The sequence below is a fragment of the Zootoca vivipara genome, chromosome Z, assembly GCF_963506605.1.
Source record: "Zootoca vivipara chromosome Z, rZooViv1.1, whole genome shotgun sequence".
Taxonomy (NCBI): domain Eukaryota; kingdom Metazoa; phylum Chordata; class Lepidosauria; order Squamata; family Lacertidae; genus Zootoca; species Zootoca vivipara.
Window position 1 is genome coordinate 26,906,287 of NC_083294.1, and position 21,804 is coordinate 26,928,090.

At 47.2% G+C, this 21,804-nt stretch overlaps 1 pseudogene; it reads left to right on the forward strand.

The window, feature by feature from the left end:
• The first annotated feature begins 6,116 nt into the window (after positions 1 to 6,116).
• LOC132591536 (uncharacterized protein K02A2.6-like) lies at positions 6,117 to 20,628 on the forward strand (annotated as a pseudogene).
• The last annotated feature ends 1,176 nt before the right edge of the window (positions 20,629 to 21,804 follow it).

Consider the following 21,804-nt stretch of genomic DNA (forward strand, 5'->3'; position numbering starts at 1 on the left):
CACCTATCGAGTATGGGCAGGGGTAGTGACCATACACCTGGGGGGTGATTATGGCTACCCCAGGCCTCACCTCCCTCCTCTGGTCACCATCAGTTCCCTGTGCAAAACACCATTGGAATGGTGAAAATCTGTCACAGATGTGATTTTATATTGCATTTTAAAGCTTTATACTACAGTACAGTATAGAAAATAGACTATGGAGCTACTGGGTACAAAATAACAAGGCCAGATAAAATGTTGCAAGTGAGTTTCACACTTTCACTGACTCTCAGCAGGGTTCCTCTGCAAGTCTTAGCTGCTTTTGCAGATGCATGGTTTGACAGCTACAGTGCCTGACAGCTGCAGTACCTGCGTAGTCTTTGTTAGGGGGTGCTGCCTCACAAGCAGCTGTCAAAATAACAAATGTCAAGGGATCGCTGTATGCTACGTTGTATCTACGGGTGTACGCTTATACTACTATAAAACAATAAAGGGTTTGAAAATTAAGACGGTTGGTTCATTTCTTTGTGTATTTCTTCTTTATTTTTTGGGTAACATTAAATGTATGGTGTGGATGAGACCCAAGCCAAACAATGGCATAGCTCACAGCATTGCAATAGCAGCCACACTGCATGTTTGCTTGTCTGCACTAAGCCATGGTTTTGTTCATAAATAGATGTGACCAGGGCCAAGGATTAGAGTTCAACAACCAATCCCACATATACAGGGTCAAGGGTTAGACTACTTCACTTCCACTGTGACTTCAGTCAAAGCACACATTCTTTGAGGGTGTGCAACATTTGTTGCAGTACATAAGCTGCTTTTATGGGAAAACATTATTGGCAAAGTTTGGTTGTTTGCTAATTGTTCTTCAAGAGCCACATCAAGCAAGAGTCAGGTGTATGATCTTGCTGAACACCTACAAGACCTTTTTCTTATCATTTTTCTGCAAATATTGCATTTCAACTTTGCCCTTCAGACTGTCATTGTGTCACTTCAGCAAACAAACTTTCCAGATAGCTAGCCCAACTAGCAAGCATCAGTTCACTAAAACACTTGTTCTGCATTTGTTTTTCTTTTTTACATATTATTAAATATTTACTAATATTTACTCTAAGGCTGAATACTTGTTTGGCAGCAAGCCTAGCTGAACTCATTGGGAAATACTTCTGCATAAATATATCCAGCATCAGCCTTCACGAAGAATTGCTTGATCATAATGAAGGGTTGACCAGAGACCAACATGTAAAAATTTAGTGCTTATCCCAACTCAGATGCATACTTTTTCACCACTTAGAGAACAATCATATGGTCCCGGGAAGGGCATCCCAGGAGCCATGGGAACATTGGATATCCCCCTCCAAGGCTGGAAAGTCTCTGCCAACTTCAGAGTAGGGCTGGGCAATGTCTGGTTTTCAACTTCCTGGTATGTCACCAGCTAAACATCTTGATATACAATGGTACCTCAGGTTACAGACACTTCAGGTTACATACACTTCAAGGTTACAGACTCTGCTAACCCAGAAATAGTACCTCGGATTAAGAACTTTGCTTCAGGATGAGAACAGAAATCGTGCTTCAGCGGCACGGCGGCAGCGGGAGGCCCCATTAGCTAGAGTGGTACCTCAGGTTAAGAACAGTTTCAGGTTAAGAATGGACCTCCAGAACGAATTAAGTTCTTAACCCTAGGTACCACTGTACAGTCATACCTCGGTTTAAGTACGCTTCGGTTTGAGTATTTTCAGTTTACCAGTAAGGACTCCGCGGACCTGTCTGGAACGGATTAATCCACTTTCCATTACTTTCAATGGGAAAGTTCGCTTCAGGTTAAGTACGCTTCAGGTTAAGTATGGACTTCCAGAACCAATTACACTTATACCTCCGGTTAAGTACGCTTCAGGTTGAGTACTCTGTGGACCTGTCTGGAACAGATTAATCCACATTCCATTACTTTCAATGGGAAAGTTCGCTTCAGGTTAAGTATGCTTAAGGTTAAGTACAGACTTCTGGAACCAATTGTGTACTTAAACCGAGGTACCACTGTACCAATATAACATGATGTCCAAAATAAGAATGGAGCTATATAGTGGTCTAAATAAAACTTTCACAATTTTACTTACCTTTAACGTATTGTTATAACTGTTATTTTATAGTACAGATAATTTTTACATCAGCACATTTTCTCCAAAATTAAAACTGCAGAAGTAATTGGAAAACAAAGGTACTGTAAAGTGAGAGAATGTTCCCCAATCAACATTGAAGGGGGGAGGGGGGAGGAAAGAGGCATGCTTTCTTAACTAAGAAGTAAATAACCAGCGTTTATTTTTTTCAAGGTGGTGCCAGGGCCCTGATAGCATCCAAAGCCCTTGCACTGCTCTCCCAAAGCCTGACTTCAGTAATCTTTTGAGGCCAATATGTGTCACCCCTAACTGGATCTTCTCAATTATGGATCTTTTCAATATTGCACCATCTCACTTCTACCGGTACCTGTGTAGAGAAAACGGTCAGATCTCAGACTGCAAAATAAGCAAGGTGCCAGGGAAGCACTTACTAGGCTTCTGGTTTAGGAAGGGTGGTACCAGGGATCTGAGAATGTGGTGCCAGCAGTGCTCTGACAGCATCCTAGGGCCTGGGTGCCATTCTCCAAAAACCAGAATAAAGGGACAGACTTGGTAAACATTCATGGTGCCCTGTGTGAGGCCAATATTTGGTACCCCAAAATAGTACTTCTCAGTTATGGATCTTCTCAATTTTGCACCACCTTGGCTAAGCGCCCTGTGCAGGGAAACTGCTAAGCAAGGTGCCAGGCTCTGGGAAGGCAGCTCCAGGGCTCCAGTAGGGTGCTGGTGCCCACCTCTTCTCCTTAGTGCTGGGAAAGCGCTTTGTAGCCTTCCAGCTTAGGAAGTGTGGCACAGGGGCTCTGGGATGAGGTCAGACACCTAGCACTGGCTTCCCAGAGCCCTGCTCCGCCTTCACAAAGCTGGAATCCTAGCAAGTGCTTCCCTACCTTTGCAAAAGAAGGAAGGGCTCTTGGCAAAGCCCTGGTGCTACGTTTGCTGAATCATAGAATCAGAGTTGGAAGAGACCACAAGGGCCATCCAGTACAACCCCATGCCAAGCAGGAAACACCATACAAGCATTCTTGCCATATGCCTGTCAAGCCTCTGCTTTGTTGTTGTTTAGTCGTTTAGTCGTGTCCGACTCTTCGTGACCCCATGGACAACAGCACGCCAGGCACTCCTGTCTTGCACTGCCTCCCGCAGTTTGGTCAAATCGTAGCTTTGAGAACACTGTCCAACCATCTCGTCCTCTGTTGTCCCCTTCTCCTAGTGCCCTCAATCTTTCCCAACATCAGGGTCTTTTCCGAGGATTCTTCTCTTCTCATGTGGTGGCCAAAGTATTGGAGCCTCAGCTTCACGATCAGTCCTTCCAGTGAGCACCCAGGGCTGATTTCCTTAAGAATGGATAGGTTTGATCTTCTTGCAGTCCATGGGACTCTCAAGAGTCTCCTCCAGGACCATAATTCAAAAGCATCAATTCTTCAGCAATCAGCCTTCTTTATGGTCCAGCTCTCACTTCCATACATCACTACTGGGAAAACCATAGCTTTAACAATATGGACCTTTATAGGCAAGGTGATGTCTCTGCTTTTTAAGATGCTGTCTAGGTTTGTCATTGCTTTTCTCCCAAGAAGCAGGCATCTTTTAATTTCGTGACTGCTGTCACCATCTGCAGTGATCAAGGAGCCCAAGAAAGTAAAATCTCTCACTGCCTCCATTTCTTCCCCTTCTATTTGCCAGGAGGTGATGGGACCAGTGGCCATGATCTTGGTTTTTTTGATGTTGAGCTTCAGACCATATTTTGCGCTCTCCTCTTTCACCCTCATTAAAAGGTTCTTTAATTCCTCCTCACTTTCTGCCATCAAGGTTGTGTCATCTGCATATCTGAGGTTGTTGATATTTCTTCCGGCAATCTTAATTTCGGCTTGGGATTCATCTAGTCCAGCCTTTCGCATGATGAATTCTGCATATAAGTTAAATAAGCAGGGAGACAATTTTTTATTTATTTATTTATTATTACGGTCGAGGACCAGCTCTTAGAAGTAAAATAAAATAAAATAAAATAAAAATAAAAATAAAACGGATCCCTTTGAAAAACAGTTTCTGGGAGCATAACGTATAAAAGTTGCTTTGAACAAGATTTAAAAGAAAATTATTAATTATATAACAGTGCTAAAAGTTTAACCCTTAAAATAGTGGCTGCAGAAAGCTGAGCCTAGCTCTCTCGGGGTGCCATTGAGGAAAAAATCAGACGGGCTGGGAAGAAAGTCTGTGCCTGCATATTTGGGCACAGAATCTGGCGACCACCCTGGTTGTTTTCAGGTCTTTGCCTAGCAAGAGCAGATTGTATAATTGCTTTTCCGGGAGGCTTGCTAAGCTCACCAGTATGGGGTCCAGGATCTCCCTTCGAGCTTCTTCATATAGGGGGCATCTGAAGAACAGGTGCTCAGGGCTTCCTATTTCCCCTAATGGGCATACACAGAGTCTTTGGGCGTATGGGATTTTTTTGTAAAGCCCCTCCAGCACAGGCGTGGGCAATGCCGCGCTTCTGGCAAGTGTAAAAGCCCTTCTTGTGTTTTTTGACAGGAGAAAGGAGAGGTAAGGTGCCGGGGCGGCTATGTATCTCTCGATTTCTCCAGTTCTGTATTCAGGGCATCTTGAGCAGTCCTGCTGTCTTTCGATGTCAATGAGTCGTTGTCTGACCATTGCTTTAGCTTGCCTTAGATCCATCCTTAGGAGGGCTTGGGGGGCAAGGCCCATATTCTGGAGAGAGTTCAGAACCTTTAGCTGCCAACCGGACTGGAACTGGTCACATAGGATCAGTGGCACGATCCCTTGGGGTTTCAGATTTAGAGCCAGCCATTTATAGATTGATGATAGGCAGATTCAAGCCTCCACTCTTGTCGTTCCCGTTTCGAGTCTGACCCATGCGTTGGATACGCATTTGGGGACGTGGAGGAGGGCTCTGAGGAATTTGGATTGTACACGCTCCAAGGGAGAGAAAGAGGAGGAGGACGGGCCTAGAAAGGCTCCATAGAGGAGCTGAGCCAACGTTTTGGCCTTAAATAGCTTAAGGGCCGCCGGAACGAAGAAGCCCCCTTGAGTTCTGTAGAATTTGAGGATACAGTTTGCGGTTTTTTCCACTGAGCTTCCAATAGAATTCATGTGCAATTTATTGGATCCTGTGGCCTGTACTACCATTCCGAGATATTTGTAGTCGGAAACTTGCTCTAATCTGTGTCCTTGCAGATTCTGGGCTTTGATTTTTTCCCAAACGCTATTACCTTAGTTTTTTGGTAGTTGATTTTGAAGCATTCTGTTTCACAATATATAGCAAGCCTCCTTAGTGCCCTTTTAAGACTGATTGGTGTTCTGGATAAGATGACCGCATCATCGGCATATAGAAGGACAGGGATGTGCCAATTTGCGAGCTTTGGTGGATGACAGTCTATATCAGTTAGTGCAGCTACTAGGTTGTTAAGCTAAAAGTTAAAAAGTAGTGGAGCCAGAAGGCACCCTTGTCTGATGCCCTTGTAGGTTTTGATGGGATCTGTTAGGTGCCCTTGGTGGCTGCACCTAACTCTGAGGGCCGTATTTACGTGGAGTGCCTGAATTAATAATAGGAGCCGTTTGTCGATTGATGTGTCCTGCAGTCTGTCCCAGAGTCTGGTTCTGGACACGGTGTCAAAGGCTGCTTTGAAATCTACAAAGGCGGCGTACAGAGAGGCCTGCTCTCTTGATTTGTATTTGTCTATAAGATGTTGTAGCGTTAGACAGTGATCCAACATGGACCGGCCGGGTCTGAATCCCGCTTGTTCGATTGCAAGAATGTCTTCCTTCTCTAACCAGTCTGAAAACTTGGTGAGAAGGTGCTTTGCATAGAGCTTACTGGTCACGCTTAGTAGGCTGATCGGCCTGTAGTTTGCTGGATCCCGTCTGTTGCCCTTTTTGTAGAATGGCACTATTGTGGCTATTCCCCAATCTCTGGGGATGCAGCCAGAGTCATCTATATGCGTAAAGAGAGCGGCTAGAAATGGTGCCCACCAGTCCACTTGTGCTTTTAACATTTCTGGCGTAATGCCGTCTAGGCCTGGGGCTTTAGCCGATTTCAGTTGGTTGATGTAGGTTTTCATTTCAGTTACTGTTACTGGGGGCCATTTTGCCAGTTGTTCTATTTTGCAGGTCTGAGGTGGTAGTTCAGTGTCGTCATATAGAGATTGGAAATACGAGACCCAGAGGTTTTGGGGAATTTGTGAGATTAGGGACGAGTTGGTCTTGCGGATGCCAGGGGCCGCCAGTCTCCAAAAAAGGGTTTGGTCTTTGGATTTCGCCGCACTGATTAGTTCCGCCCAGCATTTTCTGCTGTAGGCATTCTTTTGCTGAATTATAAGCTTTTTGTACTCTTGTTTTTTGGAAGCAGACAGTATAATAGGCTTGCAGTCTGTCTGCCTTTTCGGCTGTCAAGGCAGCTTTGTATGCGTTTCGTAGGGCTCTCTTGGCTTCCAGGCAAGTGAGGTCGAACCAGGGTTTATTAGGTATTGGTGGTTTGTTGAACTCCCCCCCCCCTGGGGTGTTGAATAAGTACGGTTTTAATTCTTGTAGTAGGCTCTCATATACCGTAATTGGGTCCTCAGACTTGGAATTGGGCCCAATGCCATTTAAGATTGTACTTAATTTTCCAGGGGATAGGAGCTCCTTCAGTCTGAGGCTGAGGGCCTGGGACCATTTGGCTCTGCAGCCAGGTCGCTCTAGGGCAGTAATCTCAGTGGGATATAATGTCCTGAGGAAGGAAGATTTGATTTTTGGTGCTACCTGCAGGTGCAAAGGAAAATGGTCCCCTTCGATGAATGGAAGTACTTTTAGGTATTCAATTTTTGGTAGTAGTTCTTTATCTGCCAGCATGTAGTTGATTGTGCTTGTTTTTGCCCCAGACATGTAGGTGAATTCCCCAGGGATGTCGCCGCTGGTACACCCATTTAAAATAGGGAGATTCAGCTGTCGGGAGAATTTGAGGAGACAGGCTCCTGCGAAGTTTGAGTGTTGATCCTTTGACTACCTTGGAGGTTGGTAGGTTTCTGGGTCAGAGACAGCTAGGTAGCCAATTTTGTACCTGTATTTAATTTCCAAAATGGGGTCATCCGGCCCTAACCTAGCATTAAGGTCGCCCGCCAGCAGGACCATTGCTCCCAGATAGTCTGCTTGCAGTGTCCTGACATATAGGTCCAGTTTTGTCCAGTTACTCTCAATATCAGTTTTTTTAGAGGTTGGGGGAATGTAGACGTTAATGATTAGGAAATTGCAGTTTCTCCAGGAGATAAGTAGGGCCATTGCAAGCTGCTCTAGTGGGGACAATTCCTTGCATAAGGCATTTAAGTGTGTTGAGATCAGAATACATAGCCCCCCTTTGAGCCTCCCTGGGCCTCTACCTGCGACCGCCATAGCTGCCAAGTTTTTCCTTTTCTCGTGAGGAAGCCTATTCAGCATAAGGGGAAATCCCTTAAAAAAAGGGATAACTTGGCAGCTATGGCGACCGCCCCTACAGCATATGTGTGGTAGCCTTCCAGGGTTGGATTTTCAGCTGCCCAAGTCTCCTGGAGGGCCTGGCAATAATATTGAAGTTTTGATGATAAAAAGGAATGTCAGAAGAGTGGGATAAGCATCTAGCCCAGCCTGCTACGTTCCAGGAGAGAATGTTTAGCACAGAGGTTTTTCCATGAGAGTTTTCGATTTTATCGCACTCAGCTGTTTTTTGCCACTGACTCCTTTGTGCCTTAAAGTTGGCCTTGATTTTTCCGGGTTGTAATGTTTTATGGGAACCCTTACGGGTAAGGATGTTGGTGTGTCCGAGCGGGCAGCCGCCCGCTGACTCCTGTATTCAATCCTCTGTGTAGATGGCTTCCAGGGTGCCCAGACAGTCCCTGAGGATTGAGCCGTTTCCCGGCGCTGGTACCACTAGCTCAATTTGTTGTAATTTGTGTTGCGGAATTGAAGGAGGCGTGGGGGAGCCCATTTCTTCTGGGGACAGAAATAGACAGGTAGTCCATTCTTCATTGGTTAGGGGTTTGGATTTGTGGTTGGTAAAATTGAATTCCAAAGGCGGTGGCTGGGCTAGAAGATGTAGGGAATTCCTTATGACCGAGAGTCTTTTGATTAGTGCATCCTGGGAGCGTTGGATCTGCTCATAGTAAGTTGTGAGGGGGTACTCCTCCTCAGGGGGGATGTCGATTTCTGGTGTGATTGTTGGTTGAGAGGTTTTCTTCCGCGGTCCCGCCTGTTTGGAAAAGCCCATCACAGGGAGGGGTGGTTTGTAGTGTCCGCTGCTATTAGCTTCATTTGGATTTGCTTTGATTTTTGGCTTGCCTGGCTTAAAGGATCCAATGAGTGGATAAGGGTCTTCGGTATTTTCGAAGAAGCGCTGCACTAGGAGATCTTCCCTCAGAAAATTTTCTTTGACTGACAGGATCTGTTTAACTGAGAGCCCGTCCTTAAAGGTCACTATGGCTCTGCATTGTGCTATGTCATAAGGGAGGACTTTTACCTCGCTGATCTTTTTTGCTGTCACAAGGCCCCCCCGGTGACTGTGGCAATTATTCCAGAGATGTTTTCTTTTCTCATAGCATGGGGTGAGGGACGTCTTTTCATAGATAGTATTGAGATAACCAGTTTGTGGTTATTCAATTTTAACTTCCAGCAAGTCTGTGATAAATTGACTTGGGCCTTCTTTGGAGTGTTAGGGTTGCCAGGCTCTCCTTGGGGCGCCCGTAACAAGGGGGCCTGCTTGTAGACTGAAGGTTCCATATATTTCGCTGGTTCTCCACCAAGGGTCAATGTGGGTTCTGAAAGAGCGTGGGGCGTTTCCCCAGCATGCTTGGATGATTCCTGTGTGTTTATTTTTCCCTTCTGGGTATAGGGGCCCGATTTCTCTGATGTTAAGTTCTCCAGCAATTTGAACAGCTTTTGGAAATTCATTTTCCCCCCCTTGCCACTCGAGGTTCCCTTTCGTCCTCTCAACTTGATGTTTTTGGATTTTTCACATTTTGTGTGGGATGTTTTCTCTTAGAGGCCATTTTTTGTTTTTGTTTTTTGAGAACAGGGATCCCTCCCTCTTGCACAGGTTTGTTTCTGTTTGTTTTTTTATGCTCTGGTCCTGGCTTGAGTTCCCCGTCATTTGCCCTGTTGCTGGATGTCGAGTCAGAGGGAGCAGCCTCTTTGCACTTGATTAATGTGGTTAGAGTGGTGAGCAGATTCAGGCTTTCCGATAAAAAGTTTGGAAGTGACTTGGCCCGGCGCCATCTTTCCTGGAAGCCAGGGAGACAATATACAACCTTCTCGTACTCCTTTCCCAATTTTGAACCAATCAGTTGTTCCATATCCAGTTCTAACTGTAACTTCTTGTCCCACATAGAGATTTCTCAGGAGACAGATGAGGTGATCAGGCACTCCCATTTCTTTAAGAACTTGCCATAGTTTGCTGTGGTCGACACAGTCAAAGGCTTTTGCATAGACAATGAAGCAGAAGTAGACATTTTTCTGGAACTCTCTAGCTTTCTGCATAATCCAGCGCATGTTTGCTATTTGGTCTCTGGTTCCTCTGCCCCTTCGAAATCCAGCTTGCAATTCTGGGAGTTCTCGGTCCACATACTGCCTAAGCCTGCCTTGTAGAATTTTAAGCATAACCTTGCTAGCGTGTAAAATGAGGGCAATTGTGCGGTAGTTGGAGCATTCTTTGGCACTGCCCTTCTTTGGAATTGGGATGTAGACTGATCTTCTCCAATCCTCTGGCCATTGCTGAGTTTTCCAAACTTGCTGGCATATTGGTGTAGCACCTTAACAGCATCATCTTTTAAAATTTTAAATAGTTCAGCTGGAATATCATCACTTCCACTGGCCTTGTTATTAGCAGTGCTTTCTAAGGCCCATTTGACTTCACTCTCCAAGATGTCTGGCTCAAGGTCAGCAACCACACTACCTGGGGTGTACGAGACCTCCATATCTTTCTGGTATAATTCCTCTGTGTATTCTTGCCACCTCTTCTTCTTTTTTTCTTTTTTTCAGTTTTTATTAAAGGTTTTCTCAGTTTACAAAGATGTGTGCAATGTCTCTCATAACATTTTTACAGATCAGTTTCAATTGTTGAGACATTGGGGAGGAAAAGGGGGAGAGAGGTAGATAAGGGAGGGGGGTGGGGTGGGGGTCATGTGACAATGTTTCTATTTTATTTAATGTGGGGGGGGGTTGTCAGCGTTGGTTGTGCAAGTTCTTTGCTGTTCATTTGTTTTCCTTTGATGGTGAGAGTTGTAGGGGTTGGCCTAGGATATAGTTTTCTTTTGTGGTTGGCTGTGGTGGTCTTTGTTTCATGTGTGAGTGGGGGTGGGTGGGTGTTCTGGGTCAGGTTAGCCATATTGATTTGTATGCTGTTGGTGGATTTCTGTCGTTGTCTTGTTGGGCTGTCTATGTGATAAAGGGGAACCATACTGGGGTGAAGCCGTCTTCTTCTATTTGTCCCCGTGTCAATTTCAACTTATTGGTTAATTTTTCTAGTAGGGCTGTTTCCCACACCGTCTGGTACCATTGGTCCATGCTTACTCCTGACAGGTCTTTCCAGTGTCTGGTTATGGTGCTTCTGGTTGCTGAGAGTAAGTGGGTTATGAGTTCTTTGTGATGTAGATGGGCGTTATTGTCCTGGAAGAGGTTTAGCAAGCCAGTTCTGGGGTAAGTTCTAATGTTTGTTGGGTTATGTTATGTACTGAGCTGAATCCTAGAACAATAGGATTCAGAATCAGCAGTCTGATTGGTCCGCAGGAGCTACCCAATCCAACTCCAGGTGGAAGTGAATCCGCAACCTGATTGGCCTGCAGGAGCAGCCAATCAGGCTGCAGGCAGAAGTCAATCCACAACCTGATTGGCCCACAGGTGTAGCCCTGAAGTAGCCAATCACGCAAGGCCCATTGTGTAAATAATGTATATAAGCAGATGGTTTTGGGAAAGGAGCCAGTCTTCTCTTCTTCTCCTTGATGACTATGAGCTGAATAAAGAGCATGAAATTCACTCTATATTTCACTGGCGACGAAGGTGGGATCCTGCTGAGCTGACTGCCACCACACACTGCACCGCAGCACCGCCACCTGCCGCACCGCAGCATCGCACCGTGCATCCAGGCTTCAGCTCCAGGACCCAAGGAACCCAGAATGGCAACCAACAGCAGCTTCTCGCCATTCAACCCAGCATCGGGAGACTGGGAAGGGTACGCCGCCCGTTTCAACTTCCTCCTGCAAGCGAAAGAAGTCACCAACGATGCCATGAAGAGGGCAACATTCTTCAGTGTCTGTGGAGAGGAGACGTTTGAAATCGCCCGGGCTCTCCTTGCACCTAGAGATGTCGCTACCGTCTCCTACAAAACAATAATGGATCGGCTGAAGGAGCACTTCTCGCCACAGCCCTCAGTGGTAGCTTGCCGAAATGCCTTCTATGCAAAGCGGCAAGCCCCAGGGGAAACCATAACTGGGTTTGTGACCTCCCTCCGCCAAGCCGCCCGGTTATGCAACTTCTCAGAGTTGGAAAACATGCTTCGTGACCGCCTCATCGGTGGCCTGAGGGACGAGATGTTGCAACGACGCCTCTACGCCAAAAAGGACCTCACGTTCCAGGTCGCTCTGGAGGAAGCCCTGGCAACCGAAGCCGCCAAGAGGTCAACGCAAGAGGCACGACCGGCTCCACCATCCCAACTGAGGGTCCACCACGAAGACCTCACCGACGACCCAGAATCTGACAGGGAGGAAGTACACCGAGTACAGCGGCGCACTCAAGCAGCACACACACCACAGCAGCATCGACGAGAAGGAGGGAACTGTGCAAGCTGTGGGGAGAACCACGAGAGGAGGACCTGCCGTTTCCGCAATGCAGAGTGCAGGCAGTGCAGAAAATTGGGACACATAGCCCGGGTGTGTCGGGCTCGGCTCACCCACCGACCAGTATCAGATGACCAACCCAGGAGCCCCAGGTCACACGGCACCATGCACCAAGGCAACTCAACGGAGATCACGGACTACCAGGTATTCCAGTTGCCCCATCCCAACACAGAGAAAATTTATGTAGAGGTACAGATAGAGGGAGCCCCATGCCACATGGAGCTGGACACGGGTTCAACTCTATCCATAATCTCGGCCCGAACATTAAGGGAACTGTGCCCTAATGGGGGTCCCAAACTAAGGCCGGCCCCATTCACCTTCCGGGACTTCCAGAAACGTAAGGTCCCCACAATGGGGGTGGGGACCTTCAGGGTGCAATATCGAGGGCGAAAGCAACAACTGGACTTGCTGGTAGTGAAGGGCCCCTACGTTAGCTTACTGGGACTGGCATGGTTTGGACCACTGGGGCTAGCCGTTACTGGGGTGAACCACACTAGCTTACAAGTGGACGTGGACGCCATATGCAAAGAGTTTCCGGGGGGTTTCGACGGGGCATTGGGAAGATATACAGGCCCCCCATTGCCCTACAGCTAGACCCCGCGGTACGACCCATCAGGCACAAGGCCCGTCGGGTCCCATTCGCCCTGAAACCCTGCATAGACGAGGAATTGGACCGGCTCGTGGAGCAAGGAGTGCTGGAGCCAGTGCCTAATGCACCCTGGGAAACCCCGATCGTCACACCCGTCAAGCCCAACGGTTCGGTACGCATCTGTGCAGACTACAAATGCACCATAAACAAGGCTCTCACGGCCCATGCATACCCAGTGCCAGTGGTCAGCCATGTCCTCGCCACCCAGTGCCAGTGGTCAAAATTTTTGGCAAACTGGACTTGGCCCAAGCCTATCAACAATTACCTGTGGACGAAGCCACAGCAGAGGCTCAGACGATTGTGACACACAGAGGGGCATTCAGAGTAAAGCGGCTGCAATTTGGCATTAGCGTGGCACCAGGCATATTCCAGAATCTAATGGACTCCCTCCTTAAAGGGATTCCTGGTGTCACCCCCTTCTTCGATGATGTGTTGATCGCCGGGCCCACACCAGAGGAATTTGAGGACCGCCTCCGCACCGTCCTGCACCGTTTCCAGACGGCGGGCCTCAAGGTGAAGCGGGAAAAGTGTTTACTAGGAGTGCCGCAGGTGGACTTTCTGGGATTTAAGGTGGACACAGAAGGGGTCCATCCAACCAGTGACAAGGTACGGGCCATTTGTGAGGCCTCAGCGCCCAAGAGCAGGCCCGAACTTCAGTCATTCTTGGGACTATTGAACTTTTACCATGCCTTCCTTCCCCATAAGGCAGCGGTAGCAGAGCCCCTACACAGACTCCTAGATAAAAGGGTCCCTTGGGTGTGGGGCCAGCGACAAAGGGCCGCATTCCAGGCAGTCAAGGACTTGCTCGTCTCGAACTCGGTCTTGGCACACTTCGACGAAAGGCTGCCAGTGGTGCTGGCATGCGACGCCTCTCCCTATGGCATTGGCGCTGTCCTGGGACACCAACTCCCGGATGGAAGAGAGGTGCCGGTGGCATACTTCTCCCAGACGCTTGCTGCAGCCAAACGAAACTACTCACAGATTGACAAGGAGGGTCTGGCAATCGTGAAGGGCGTAAAAAAATTCCATGATTTCTTGTACGGGCGGCCCTTTACCATAGTGACTGACCACAAGCCGTTGCTTGGCCTGTTTGCCCCTGAGAAGCAGACCCCCCAAGTGTTGTCTCCCCGCATCCTCAGGTGGTCAATTTTCCTTGCCGGCTACCAGTATGCACTAATCCACCGCCCTGGGAAGGCGATGGGCCACGCAGACACCCTCAGCAGGCTACCACTACCAGAAACAGGCCCTGACCCAGCACCTGCACAAGAGGTTATGACCCTGGAGCTGCTTCCCGACCGACCCATTCAGGCACAAGAAGTTGCGTACCATTCCAAAAAAGATAGGGTCATCTCCCGGGTCCTGGACTGGGTGTGGCGAGGATGGCCCAGCAGCAGCCCCGGGCCAGAATTTGCTGGCTACGCAGCCCGCAAACACGAACTGTCGGCCCACAAGGGGTGCCTGTTATGGGGAAGCAGGGTCGTTGTTCCCCAGCCCCTCCGCAAAAGGGTCCTCACAGCCCTACACGAGACACACCCAGGGGTAGTGAGGATGAAGGCCCTTGCCAGGAGTTATGTGTGGTGGCCGGGGATTGACAGAGAGATAGAGGCCTGGGTCCAACACTGCCAGACCTGCCAAGAATCCCGCCCGGATCCCCCAAGGGCCCCAGTCCAGCCCTGGGAGGCCAGTCGAGATCCATGGTCACGCTTGCACGTGGACTTCGCTGGCCCCTTCCAGGGAAAAACATTCTTCATAGTGGTGGATTCCTACACCAAATGGCTGGAGGTCGCACTGGTACCGTCCACTTCTACGGCGGCAGCCATCCGGGTACTACGCAAGCTGTTTGCAACCCACGGGCTTCCTAACATCCTCGTCTCGGACAATGGAACCGCATTTACATCAGAGGAGTTCCAGACCTTCACAGCGCAGAACGCCATCCGCCACATCCGCTCAGCACCATTCCACCCTGCCACCAATGGCCAAGCAGAGCGCATGGTGCGGACCACCAAGGACAGCCTCCGCCGCATGACACAAGGGGACTGGGAATACCGCCTTGCCGCATTCCTTCTAGCACAGCACAGCACCCCCAGCACAACGATGGGCCGGAGCCCAGCTGAACTACTAATGGGCCGGCGCCTTGCAACTAGACTGGACCGACTTCACCCCGACAGAGCTCAGGATGAGGTAGTGGTGGGGAAAGGCAGGAACCCCCGGACATTCGTGGCCCAGGACCCAGTGTACGCAAAGAATTTTGGGGCAGGCCCAGCATGGGTACCCGCCACAGTCACCAAGGTGACCGGTCCTGTGTCGGACGAGGTACTAACGGAAGGGGGGCAATGTTGGCACCGCCACTGCGACCAGCTACAGCGGCGATTCCCAGGAGAAACCTGGGAGGAGAGCGGGACAGAGGGGTCCCAAGGGGACAGCAGGGCAGTGAGGCCTGTAGAGCGAGAAGGGTGGGCAGGGGAAGCAGAAGCAGTAGGCACAGGGGGGCGCCCCGAGGCTGGAAGGACACCGGAAATTTTACCTATTTCTCTTACAGTTGTTCTCCAGAATTGTTGGGTTTGGGGGCACTCCCACCACATGTGGAAATATGTGCCTGTTGAGGTGCATCCTCTCCAGCATTTTGATGAGGTTCCTGGGCGTATTAGTGCTAGTTTTCGTGGTGTTAGGTACCACCTGTAGATGGTTTTCAGAATGAGTTCTTTCCTTTTTGCTGATATGGATTTAAAGGGGGGTTTAGACCACATTCTGGTCCATTGAGTGGGGTTAATCTCGTAGCCTATGTCATCTTCCCATTGTTTTTTTATTGTGTCTGGGGGGTTTGTGGGATTTTGGAGCAGTATTTTATATATTGCAGATACCATCCCTTTGCCGTGACCCTTTGTCGTTAGGAGGAGGTTTTCAAAGGGTGTCAGGGGTCTTGTTGCTGCTAATTTTATTGGTGGCTTGTTTAAGAGGGCATGTAATTGGTGTTGTGCTAACCAGGGTATTTGGGTGTCTTCTAGTTTATCTTGTATTTCTTGTGTTGTCAGAGGTATGTTATTTTTGTAAAAAGTCTGTTAGGCGATATAGGCCTTTGGTTTGCCAAGTTTTAGTTTGGATGTTTTGTGCTGCATGGTGGAATAATGGATGGTAGACCAGGGGGATTAATGGGGATGTGGTTGGGGATAGTTTGTCCGTTTCTGTTTTCCATGCTTTGAACATGGTTTGTGTGTACCTATTAAGTGTTGTGGGGATCCTTCTTAGTTTGTTTGGGAGGAATGGGTATGCTGTGGTGCAGATACTTTCAATTGTGTCTCTCTCTAAGTGTATCCATTGTTTTGTCTCATCTTCCAGTATATATGGGATTATATGTCGTATTTGGTTGGCCCTATAATATGTTTCTATGTTAGGGATTCCCCATCCTCCTTGTGAGGTGGGGAGGTGCAGGTATTTGGTGATTATTCTTTGTTTTTTATGTGAGAAGATGAAGGAGTGTAGTTTTCTCTGCCATCTGCGGAGTTGGTTTGGGGGGATCCAGATTGGGAGGGTTTGGAATAAGTAGGTTAATTTTGGGAGAGTGATCATTTTGATCATTGCCATTTTATCTGAGAGGGTGAAATTCATGTTATTCCATCTCTTTAGGTCTTTGTTTATTTGTTGCCACACGGGTTTATAGTTGTATAGGTATAATTTGTTGAGATTTTTGGTTATTTGTACCCCTAGGTATCTGAACTTGGTGTGACGGAGTTTTATTTTGGTGATTTTAGTGAGTTCTTTCTGGGTGTGGGGAGGAGTATTGAAGCACATGGCTTCTGATATTGCAAAGTTTACTCGCAGGCCTGACACCGTTGCAAATGTGTTGAGTTCTCTGGTTAGGGAGATTGCTGTGTTTAAGGGGTCTGATGTTGTGACCATTAGGTTATCTGCAAAGAGCCCTAATTTATATGTTCTGCCTTTTATTTCCACTCCTTTGATGTCTGTGGCTGCACGGATTCGGATTGCTAGTGGTTCTAGGGCTAGTATAAATAGGAAGGGGGATAGTGGGCATCCTTGTTTTGTGCCTCTTTGGATTTCTATGTTATTCGAGTCTATGTTGTTGATTCTGCATTTAGCTGAGGCTTGGGAGTATATTTGTTTGAGGATTTGTAGAAAGTTTGGGCCAAATTTCATGCTAGTTAGTACTGCTAACAGGTATTTCCATTCTAGGCAATCAAAGGCTTTGAGGATGTCTAGAGACATAATTGTCAGTGGGATTTTGGTTGCCTTGCTGTGTTCGATTAGGTTCAGCAGTTTCCTGATGGGGTCTGTGATATTGCGACCAGGGACGAAGCCGGTCTGATCTGGGGCTACTAAGTTGCGTAAGAAGTGTTTTAGGCGGTTGGCCAGGATTGATGTGAATATCTTGTAGTCTTGGTTTATTAATGAGATTGGGCGATATGATTCAACTTTGAGATTGTCCTTCAGTGGTTTTGGGATGGAGACTATTTTGGAGTGGGTCCAGGTTTGGGGGATGGGCCCCCCTTTCATGATTTCATTAAATAGGCGAGTCATGTGTGGCATTAGGGGTTCTTTGAATTTCTTATAGAATTCTGCTGTGAAGCCATCTGGACCTGGGGCTTTTTGTGGTTTCAGGTTTTTGAGGACCTTGTCTATTTCCTCTGGGGTGATGGGCCTGTCCTTGTATTCCTGTTCTTCATCTGTTAAGGTAAGCATGGTCACTCCTGCTATGAATTCTTTTATTTCCTTCTCAGGTGGGTTGTGGGAGGTGAATAGGTTGGAGTAAAATTCTGCAAATTCTGAAGTTATTTATTTGGGGGAGAATGTTGTGTTGCCGTCTTTTTTGGTGATGCAGTGTATTCTTGTTTTGAGTGTTCTTTTCCTACATCTATTTGCCAAGAGTCAGAAGCGTTGTTTAGAATATAGAATGCTGATCATTGTTTTGTTGGTTTCTAGGGAGTCTATTTCTCTTCTCTTTTGTTCTATAAGTTTCTTTCTGGTATAATTCCTCTGTGTATTCTTGCCACCTCTTATTGATGTCTTCTGCTTCTGTTAGGTCCTTACCACTTTTGTCCTTTATTATGGTAATCTTTGTACGAAATGTTCCTTTCATATCTCCAGTTTTCTTGAACAGATGTCTGGTTTCCCCCATTCTATTGTTTTCCTCTATTTCTTTGCACTGCTCATTTAAGAAGACCCTCTTGTCTCTCCTTGCTATTTTTTGGAAATCTGCATTCAGTTTCCTGTATCTTTCCCGATCTCCCTTGCATTTTGCTTGCCTCCTCTCCTCCGCTATTTGTAAGGCCTCGTTGGACAGCCATTTTGCTTTATTGCATTTCCTTTTCCTTGGGATGGTTTTTGTTGCTGCCTCCTGTATAATGTTACGAGCCTCCATCCATAGTTCTTCAGGCACTCTGTCCACCAAAACTAAATCCTTAAACCTGTTCCTCACTTCCACTGTGTATTCATAAGGGATTTGATTTAGATTGTATCGTACTGGCCCAGTGGTTTTTCCTACTTTCTTCAGTTTAAGCTGGAATTTTGCTATAAGAAGCTGATGATCTGAGTTACAGTCAGCTCCAGGTTTTGTTTTTGCTGACTGTATAGAGTTTCTCCATCTTTGGCTGCAGAGAATATAATCAATCTGATTTCAATGCTGCCCATTTGGTGATATCCATGTGTAGAGTCGTCTCTTGTGTTGTTGGAAAAGAGTGTTTGTGATGACCAGCTTGTTCTCTTGACAGAACTCTATTAGCCTTTGCCCTGCTTCATTTTGAACTCCAAGGCCAAACTTGCCAGTTGTTCCTTTTATCTCTTGATTCCCTCCTTTAGCATTCCAATCTCCTGTAATAAGAAGAACATCCTTCTTTGGTGTCATTTCTAGAAGGTGTTATAGGTCTTCATAGAACTGGTCAATTTCACTTTCTTCAGCACCGGTAGTTGGTGCATAAACTTGGATTACTGTGATTTTAAAAGGTCTGTCTTGGATTCGTATCGAGATCATTCTGTCATTTTTGAGATTGCATCCCATTACAGCTTTTGCCACTCTTTTGTTGACTATGAGGGCCACTCCATTTCTTCTATGGGATTCTTGCCCACAGTAGTAGATATGATAGTCATCCGAACTGAATTCGCCCATTCCCTTCCATTTTAGTTCACTAATGCCCAGGATGTCAATATTTATTATTGTCATCTCATTTTTGACCACATCCAGCTTACCTTTATCCATGGTTCCAGGTTCCTATGCAATATTTTTCTTTACAGCATCGGACTTTCTTTTCGCTTCCAGGCATATCCGCAACTGAGCGACCTTTCGGCTTTGGCCCAGCCGCTTCATCAGCTCTGAAGCTACTTGTACTTGTCCTCCGCTCTTCCTCAGTAGCATGTTGGATGCCTTCCAACCTGAGGGTCTCATCTTCCAGTGTCATAACTTTTATATGCCTGTTGTCTTTGTCCATGGAGTTTTCTTGGCAGGGATACTGGAGTGGCTTGCTAGTTCCTTCTCCAGGTGGATCATGTTTAGTCAAAACTCTCCACTATGGCCTGTCCATCTTGGGTGGCCCTGCATGGCATAGCTCATAGCTTCTCTGAGTTATTCAAGCCCCTTCGCCACGACAAGGCATTGATCCATGAAGGGGAAAGCCTCTGCTTAAAGACCTCCAAAGAAGGAGACTCCACCACACTCCTTGGTAGCAAATTCCACTGTCGAACAGCTCTTACTGTCAGGAAGTTCTTCCTAATGTGTAGCTGGAATCTTCTTTCTTGTAGTTGGAATCCATTGCTCCATGTCTGCTTCTCTGGAGCAGCAGAAAACAACCTTTCTCCCTCCTCTATATGACATCCTTTCATATATTTGAACATGGCTATCATATCACCCCTTAACCTTCTCTTCTCCAGGCTAAACATACCCAGCTCCCTAAGCCATTCCTCATAAGGCATCGTTTCCAGGCCTTTGACCATTTTGATTGCCCTCTTGTGGACACGTTCCAGCTTGTCAGTATCCTTCTTGAACGGTGTTGCCCAGAACTGGACACAGTACTCCAGGTGAGGTCTGAGCAGAGCAGAATACAGTGGTACTATTACTTCCCTAGATCTAGATGCTATACTCCTATTTATGCAGCCCAGAATTGCATTGGCTTTTTTAGCGGCTGCATCACACTGTTCACTCATGTCAAGTTTGTGGTCTACCAAGACTCCTAGATACTTTTCACATGTACTGCTCTCAAGCCAGGGGTCTCCCATCCTGTATTTCTGCCTTTCATTATTATTATTTTTTGCCCAAGTGTAGTACTTTACATTTCTCCTTGTTAAAATTCATCTTGTTTGTTTTGGCCCAGTTGTCTAATCTGATAAGGTCATTTTGAAGTCTGATCCTGTCCTCTGGGGTATTAGCCACCCCTCCCAATTTGGTGTCATCTGCAAACTTGCTCAGGATGCCCTCAAGCCCATCATCCAAGTCATTGATAAAGATGTTGAATAAGACTGGGCCCAAGACAGAACCCTGTGGCACCCCACTAGTCACTACTCTCCAGGATGAAGAGGAGCCATTGATGAGCACCCTTTGGGTTCGGTCAGTCAGCCAATTACAAATCCACTGAATGGTAGCATTGTATAGCCCGCATTTTACCAGTTTCTTTACAAGAATATCATGGGGCACCTTGTCAAAGGCCTTGCTGAAATCAAGATAGGCTATATCCACAGCATTCCCTTCATCTACCAGGCTTGTAATTCTGTCAAAAAATGAGATCAGATTAGTCTGACATGACTTTTTTTTCAGAAACCCATGCTGACTTTTAGTGATCGCAGTGTTCCTTTCTAGGTGCTCACAGACCTTTTGCTTAATGATCTGCTCTAGAATCTTTCCTGGTATTGATGTCAGGCTGACTGGGCGGTAATTGTTTGTGTCCTCTCTTTTCCCATTTTTGAAAATAGGGACAACATTTGCCTTGTTCAGCCACAGGGCTGGATTTCGGACTCAAAGCTGAGGTGCTGCAATATTAAGAAGATCCACTTGGGGGAGCCAAATATTGGCCTCGTGCAAGACGCCATTTAAACACAGATAAGAGATGAACCAGATAAAATGAACTTCGTAAAATGGCGCCCAGCATGAGGCCCATTGGCGTCCCCAAGTGGATCTTCTTAATTTTGCAGCATCTCAGCTCAACCCGATGTTTGGTTTTCAACATCGTGATACTCAACATTGTGATACATTACCAGCTAAACATCGTGATGTACCCATATTACATGATGTCTGAAATATGGATGGAACTATCTGGGGAAGCACATTTAGGGAGACAGAAAAAACACACAGAGAGACAGATAGCCACCTCAGCACCACAGATTGTGCAGAGAAACTGTTGGCACCACTCTAAATCCAATACCACTTTCCAAGGAATACAGAGAAATATATCACAAGCCAAATGTATATCACCACTCTGAATCCCATACTGCGGTTTAGCAAAGCTCCAGCTTCTGGGAAGGAAGTTTCAGGGGCTCTGGCAGGGTCCTAGAGCCCTTCCATTCTTTCCAAAGCTGCACAAACACTTACTGGGCTTTGGGAATGGAAACAGGAGGGCTCTGGCATGCTGCCCGAGTCCTTGCACTACCTTCCCAAGATCGGGTTAGCAGCCCTCCACAGGGACCTTCCTACACATTCAGCTAACTGGTGGGGGGGCAAATACTTGCATCAATATAAATAATCCCAGTTATTCTTTCACGGAACTAGCAGCAGCAGCTTCCAAGCAAGCCTTGGTTGAGGGCAGCAGCTGTTCAAAAGGCAGGGCTGGGCAGCAATGGGGGGCATTTGGGAGGTGAGCTGACCCTAGTTTGGGATGGCAGTGCCGGGGTCTGGTGGCATCTCAGAGCCTTGGTACCACCCTCCCAACGACAGATAAAATGGACCTTAGTAATATTTTGAGACAAATATATGGCACCCCAAATGGACCTTCTCCGTTATGAATCTTTGTAATTTTGCATCACCTCAGCTCAGAGCCCTGTGCTGGAAAATTGCAGGATGTTGCAGTGCAACTAAGCAAGGTGCCTGCTTCTGGGAAGACAGCTCCAGGGCTCTGGCAAGATCCTAGAGCCCTTCTCTCCTTCCCAAGGGCAGCGGAGGATGTCTGGATGCAGTCACAGCCCTGGCACCACCTCCCAAGAGCCCTGGTTCCACCTTCACTGAGGTGCTGCAACATTAAGTAAATCCACTTGGGGGCGCCAAATATTGGCCTCG